We start from the raw sequence: 8,242 nt of genomic DNA, 5'->3' as shown, positions 1-8,242 counted from the left end.
CCTACATTAGATATTACGTTGTTGGCAACTGGCGCATATTTACGTGCTTTTAAAAACAAACAGGAATGCAACTATAATTGCTCCTAGACAACCGAGAAAAAAAAGAAGAAAAAATCTGGCACATCCCATGAAGACATGACTTCATCCATTAAAACGTCTTTATTACATTAATTCTAAGAATTACTGTTCATTTACTTTTTTAGGTTAAGGTCGTGTAATTTTCCTACTCATAGCGAGCGGATATTTGTCAAATGAAATATTCATACTTTTGATAAACATGTTAAACATACAAAAACTAATTTTTAAAAATATTTTTTGGAATTTATAAATTCAGCCACATCACCCCACTACTTCACCAACAGCACTGGTTACGCATTCCCGAAAGGGTTGAGTATAAACTCTATTAAAAAACCCTTATCCGCACCCAGTGGTGCATTGGGCACTGTATCATATAAACGCAGTGTTATCTTGAAGGAAAGGTAATCAGCCCTCCGCTTCCAGGGTTATATTGAATAAATATTACAGTGAAAATAATTACTTATATTTATTTGACCCCCCCTGTGAATCGAACCCGAGACCTCCAGTACGGCAGCCGAGCGTGCTGAACATTACACTACGGAGGCGGACTGCCTATTTCTTTATTCAATTTAATTTATTTTATCATTCTGACAATGGAATGATGACGTTTCCTTAGTTCTCACCGTCTCATTGTCTCGCATCCTGTAGAACGAGTCTCAAATTACTTTAGGACGCTTTTCCTGTAAAACCTGTACTCGCAAGGACGACGCATGACTCTGAAATGACATTAATACAGACGCCGGGAAAACGGAATCACATTTTCCTAACTTTTGTTTGTTATCATTCCCTCTCAATTTTAATGCTGATCTCCATTTCCACAAACTCAAAGAAGAATATTGAAGTCTGAGTATTTACAGGGATACGATATATCATAGACTGGTTTCAATGATCACTTTATAGTGTAACATTCATAACAAAACAATGCGTTTTTGTACTTTTTTTCATTGTGAAAAAAAAGAATATGTGTATGTTATATATTATACAATATAATTTACAACATTTTGAGTGTGTCCAAATACTTGTTCACAAAATCTGGATTATCTCCAATTACAGGAGTTATTTTCGTATTAAAAAAATTATCTGGTCAAATTATAAGCCTAATAATAAAAATGAAAATGGTATTTTCTGGCGTTTCTCATGTGTGTGATTATAATCCAGGATTCGGATCTCACATACTAATATAAGAGTTTCTGCTTAGTAAAAAGCTTCTTTACATGTCTCTAGTGAAGTTCTAGTGATTCAAGAACAAGATTTCTAAATTGGTTCATATACATAGAACTTCCAAGAATTTGATTAGTGTGGTTGTCAATAATGGGTAGAATTGGTGAATGTTACACGTGTGTAAAGTGATCACTTAAACCAGCCTATGACGGTCGTCAGCCCCGTAAATGCCCAGACTTCCATATTCTTCTTCATCTTTGATGAGATGTCAAAAAATAATATACAATATAATGTTTCGTGGCCCGATTAGTCACACGATTCAGCAGCTGTCGTGGGTTCGATTTCCACCGGTTGATAGGAAATCTCTGTAAATTTATGCATTTTTATTTATTTATTGTATGCATTCGAATAACTTTTCTGTATTGCTACGGACTGTCCACTTTCTTATAATATGTTATTACATGTATGTTGCTTAATATCTTGTCATGTACTCTTTAATTTAAAATTTATTATATACATAAAAAGAAGCAGATAAAAGTAGAGGCAGACCGAGGAAAACTTGGAATTATATAGTATTATTCAGGCCAGAGGTCGAAATAATCGGCGGGTATGTATCAGTAGATGCATGAATGTGGATGAGGAGAAGATTGTTAAGACAGAGTGGTATGATGTACTATTCTCTCTGCTTACTCTTTCGCGGAAGCGGCGTAATGGTTAGTTAGTTAGCAGACAATATATGAAAAAAAATAAACAAGCAGTTTAGTAATTGTATTTTACATACTTACCAATACCCAATTGACGGTTTTTGAATTTAATTAATTTTTAAATAAATAAATTCATTTTCTAATGTAAAATTCTTCATATTGTTTTTCGACATCTCATCAAAGATGAAGAAGAATATGAAAGTCTGGGCATTTACGGGGCTGACGACCGTCATCGGCTGGTTTAAGTGGCCACTTTACACACGTGTAACATTCACCAATTCTACCCATTATTGACAACCACACTACTCAAATTCTTGGAAGTTCTATATATATGAACCAATTTAGAAACCTTGTTCTTGAATCACTAGAACTTCACTAGAGACATCTATTGGTGAGATGTAAAGAAGCTTTTTTACTAAGCAGAAACTCTTATATTAGTATGTGAGGTCCGAATCCTGGATTGTAATCGCACACATGAGAAACGCCAGAAAATACCATTTTCATTTTTATTATTTTTTTAAGCTTATAATTTGACCAGATAATTTATTTACAACATTTTGAGTGTGTCCAAATACTTGTTCACAAGTAAGTAAGTTGTTTTGTGAACAAGTATTTGGACACACTCAAAATGTTGTAAGTAAAATTCTTCGTTTAGTAAGTAAACATAAATTTTAAGTAAAGAGATTACATTTCTCATTTAAAATCCTTTCATCCACGTTTTAAATTCTAAAAGGGAAGACGGTTCTGTTTTAATTTCGTTTAATCTGTCCAAGTATTTTTTTCTAGACTTTTCTTTGTTTTCATTCCTTTTAGTGTGCGCCTGCGCGCGGGCAGCGTGACAGCTATGTACAGTAGTGGTATTATTTATAGGTCCTAATGCTCTTGTGTGTTTACGTCAGCATGGCAGATACTGCAACTGACATCTACTGAAGACCAAACTACATGTTTTATTAATTAAACCTGCATTTGTTTTGCACGAAGGGATTTATTGCTATCGCTATTTTTTCAGCAATATTAATATTATATTATTTTTATCTCATCAAAGATGAAGAAGAATATGGAAGTCTGGGCATTTACGGGGCTGACGACCGTCATAGGCTGGTTAAGGTGATCACTTTACACACGTGTAACATTCACCAATTCATGGTCATGCAGTGTCCTATGCACCATCGGGGTGCGGATAAGGGTCTGAATTGAAGAGATATTTATTAAAACCTTGATTTTGAAAGGGTCTTTTGATGTGCATTTACTCAAAATATTGTTAAAATTTAATTTAAAATATTTTAGGGGACAAGTCTTCCATACATGGATTTCTCTGCCTATAAATACATTGTCTAACATTTTTGAAAATCTGAAGAAACCTGTCATTAGTTAGAAAAACTCGATAAATTCAATTATACACGATTTCCGATTATCCTTTTCACAATTAATTATGAATATTGATTAATATGAATATGGCTTTTGGCATTCCTAATGTCGTAATCATTTCCGTCGTGACAATGCATCGTTCCGTCCATACCTGCTTAGCATACCTACTTACTCCGACAATAATGTATTCATTTTTAATATAAACAAATTATTGATTAAACAGCGTTTAAAAAAAATGTATTGGTTTCCCAACATGAAATCAACCCTTGCATGATTTTAAAAAAATATATCTTTATTTTGATCCCTATTTTATCTTTAACTTATAATTGTGCATAGAGCATCGTATTGGATCGACGCGGTGTTATATTGATCGTTAGCTATATGAAGGCAAGGACTCTCTAGATTCTTAGGTCTAGAAGTGAAATGTGAAGAGATACATATGAAGGTAACGAAGGAGCACAACGCTGACAAAAATGACATTACTATATGGTAAAGGAAATGGATTAGAAATAGTCGGTCTTATATTTAATATAAAAAAGAGAATAGTTTATTTAGAAACAACGGTTGGGCATTCGGGGTTGCATTCCTGTTCTCTTATAGCTTATCGCTCACTCCTTTCAAGAACGTCATAATTAAAAAAAACTTGTTTTTTCAGAAGAACGTTTTTAAAGTCTAAAAATATATTACAATGTATTAAAAATAAATATCAAGCCACTTATTGAACTTTTTACTATGCAACAGATCTTTTTAGATAAAACCTTAAGGTTTTTTCTCCATTTGAAAAATATTTAGTTTATTAAAAAAAATAATAAAACAATACATTTTCTTCAAAATTCAAAAACAACACTTTCTGTCCTGTAGCGGGTAAATATTAAGTTTAAAATATACCGATTTTGCCGGGATATAATACATTTTCTGGGCATTCCTGAAACATGCACAACTGAAAATTGACGATTTTTGATTTATGACGTTCTTGAAAGGAGTGAGCGTTATGTAAGACAAGCTACCACTAAGGTATGCTTATCCCTTAAGGTAGAAAGTTATTATTTAAATAGGCTAAATTAATGGAAATCGCCCTTTAAAAATATTTATAAATCAGGTTAAAATACAGTTTTAAAAAGGTCTTATCGATAAAAATATACTGTAAATATTTTTTAATTTAAGTTAATGAGTTTTGTGTAATCGTTTGATAAATAAATCTGAATAGGAACATGTAGATTGTGATTGGAATGCATTACTGCACTTAATTGGCCATTCGTGAAATATTATGCAAGGTTGAGTGCAAATTTGAAAGGAAAAACCGAAATACAATTATGTTAACATAACTCATAACTCTAGTTTTTTTTTCGCTACAAATCAAAAATCAAAACTCGACAGTTTTATTCCCTACCCGAATCCAACCTAATATCTATTTGAAAATAAAAATATAACACTTGTATATTACCACTTTTGAGTTTATTAATTTTAACACTAGTTTCGAGAACTACATATCGCTCACTCTTTTCAAGAACGTCATAAATCAAAAATCGTCAATTTTCAGTTGTGCATGTTTTCGGAATGCTCAGAAAATGTACTATATCCCAGCAAAAGCCGCATATTTACCAGCTTAATATTTACCAGCTACAGGGCAGAAAGTGTTTTTGCATTTTGAAGCAGAAGGAATTGTTTAATTATTTTTTTAAATATGCTAAATATATTTCAAATGTATAGGTTGTTTTTGCATTTTGAAAAAAAGGTATTGTTTAATTATTTTTTTAAAATATACTTAATATTTTTCAAATGGAGAAAAACCTTCAGGTTTTACCTAAAAAGATCTGTTGCATGTAAAAAGTTCAATAAGTGGCTTGATATTTATTTTCAATACATTGTATTATATTTTAAAACTCTAAAAGCGTTCTCCTGAAAAATCAAGTTTTTTGATTTATGACGTTCTTGAAAGGAGTGAGCGATATGTTATTATCGACGGGTAAAAATGCTAACAAAAAAAAAACTAACAAGCTTTTTTTTTTCTTTATTGCAATAAATCTTTTTTTCTTGTTTTATATCTTCGCCTGTTGGTGAGAACATCTGTAGTTCTCGAAACTAGTCGCGTTTACATTAATAAACTAAAAAAAATATCTGGTCTTACACGAGTGTTTTATTTTTATATTAAAATGATCATGTTACTCAACAGAATTAATGCCAAATCAATAAATTATATAGACGTTGCGTCTATAATTTTATACCAATTGTAAAAATAATGTTTGTATTTTGTAAAATTATTAAATTGGCTCTGTTTTTACGTCGCACCATTCGCGTAACCAAAATTCGAGTTGATTATCACGATGACATCATTACAATTGTTGAGATAAATCTTCCGGTCATCATAGGTCGAAATTACTGGGTGTCACGGTTATTTAAATTGTATATTTTTAAATACATGTTGTCAAGTATCACGCTAAACCTTCATCTTCGCGAAAACCCTGTTTCAATATCTGTAATACGTTCGTAGGTTTTCAGCTTTTCATATTTCATTGTTTTTTATAAATGTAAATGTTTGTTGGTTAAAAATCTTTAATCTCCTTTAAAAGTTATTTGCCGATTTCCTTGAAACTTCGAGTCTTTATATAATTGCGACAGAAGATTTTTTTAATTAATAAAAAAGAAAAAAAAAACTGTTTGCAATGGCAGCGCCATCTGTTGAACGTAACAGCACTACGAACGTTACTAGATATTGCTCAGTCAGCTGTTAAAATATTGTGTACCCGCAAGCGTGCCTTGCTTTCTCTCTTCTTTCTTTTCTATAAAACCAGAGTGAACCGTAGCCAACCATGGGTATTCAAATATTTTCATACGTGAAGTCGTACGTCTTTAAAAAAATCAAAGGATTTGAATACTATTTTCTTGCATTTAGCATTTTAATGAAACGAAAATAATGGCTTTATTTATTTATTTTAAAATCTTAAAAATAATGCAAATTGAAATCGCGTACGATAATAAGCTTCTTACTTTCAAACCACGATTGATTAATCCAGTCTCGCGATTCGAGGTATAATCAAACAGTTTTCGCAAACACGTTCGCAATTATTCGATTAATTTCTATTCATCTCGATGATTGTTTTACACTTCAAACGCTTTTGTTTTTTTAATAACCCGGCAATAACGATCTAATATCTTATTTCTAAGCAACCAGCTAACAAACGGGCGGACGAGAGTGATACATCATCGCTTCGAATAGCGTCCAAAACTTATTGTATCGTATCAGTTAGACCAGTGGTCGACAAACTCATTTCTGAACAGAGCCAAATATCCACAGTGCAACTTTTAAAGTTCGTTTTGAGACCCAAATTTCTTAAAAACCATATACACTAGCGCATTTCTATTATCCCGCTTCGTCAGTAAAATTCACAAATAATAAATTTAAGTAATTTTCAGTGAACAATGGATTTTTGTTAAAACCTATTGTTTTCGCCTTTACAACGTCCGCTAAATTAGATTGTTTGCAAAAAAATCATCCTGTGCTTAATTTTTTTTAGAATATATTTTTCTTGGAATTTAATTTTTTTATTTAGAAAAAAATGGTTTTGTATATTTATTTCGGTACAATTTTGTCATTACGAAAACGGTGTATTAAGAAAAGAAAAATACAATTACGTTAAATGTTACCTGGGATAATATTGGATATTTTATTTCTTTTTTAGAATAAAAGTATGTAGAAAAAAACCATACACACTTGTATATATTTTTAAACTCATTATCTTTCAATATCTCTTTTCTTTTCAAAACCATATAATTATTTAAAAAAAAAAACTTGTGTTTTCAATACAAAAACGGTGTTTTAAGAAAAAAATCAATTACATAAAATGCTACCTGAATTTAGAGAAAATTGAGTTGCGACTTAATGAATACTGGGCCTTAATGTTGCATTTTTTGTGACAAAGAAGTACCATTGGGTTAAAAGGATCCCAGTGCGTCATTTGTTCCTTGACCTTCAAAGACGTTCACCAGACCATTTACGTCTTAATTCTCAAGCATATGTATTAAACCCTCTTGCAACCATTTAATTGCACGGAAGGCAAATACATCAAGTCAATTAGGAAAGAGGTGACTGAAATGTACTGTACAGTGTATATTTTTGTCAGTTGGTACATCCGGCGGAACTCGCTTTTTGCAATGCACAATAAAGCAGTAAAAAATTATATTATCCCTTCCGTTCAGCGATTGGCGTTATTTATTTTGAATTATTTCGTAATTGAAATTCATTGGAAATTTCTAATAGATTGCTTTGCGTTCTCATCGTAATAATATAAGACCATATCGACGCCGGAAAGCCTTGAAAGACTTCGATAGTCTAAGAGCAATAATATAAATTGTCAATGTGGTTTTGATTGATTTTTTTGTGGATCAAATGTATTATTAAATGCAAAATTAATGAAAGCAAGTATGTTATACAGTATTTTAACAGCGACCGAATTTCGTCGTTACCGACATTGTCAGACTGATGATGGTCATAAGAAAAATAAATTAAGTTTAAAAAGCTATCCATCATAAGTACTTGGTATTTTACTAATTTTATAAAATGCATGGTGATATCTCGTAAAAGGTTAAAAATAATATGAAAAGCTGGGTTTACGAATTGTCGTAGGCTACCATAATACCATTCTAGCCATGATTGGCAACCACACTTCACAAATTTCGGATGTTGTTTTTATGCTTTGACACCTTCTTTCACATGCGAGTTCTCGGCACCATCCATTGTTGTCTCTCTCTGCCTACCCCTACGGGAAACAACTTGATGATTAGTTTTTTGGTTAATAATATATGAAAAGAAACATAAAACACGCAGTTATGTTTTACATACAAAAAAAAAATATTTCGGGTTAAAGGTCTCGAATCTAATTTATTTAATTTAAAAAAAACATTGTCTTATGATGTAAAAATTTCCCTTTAGT

The sequence above is a fragment of the Brachycentrus maculatus genome, unplaced genomic scaffold, assembly GCF_059751285.1.
Source record: "Brachycentrus maculatus isolate JH-2025_06_01 unplaced genomic scaffold, ASM5975128v1 h1tg000055l, whole genome shotgun sequence".
In the NCBI taxonomy this organism is placed as follows: domain Eukaryota; kingdom Metazoa; phylum Arthropoda; class Insecta; order Trichoptera; family Brachycentridae; genus Brachycentrus; species Brachycentrus maculatus.
This window is presented reverse-complemented; position numbering follows the sequence as displayed.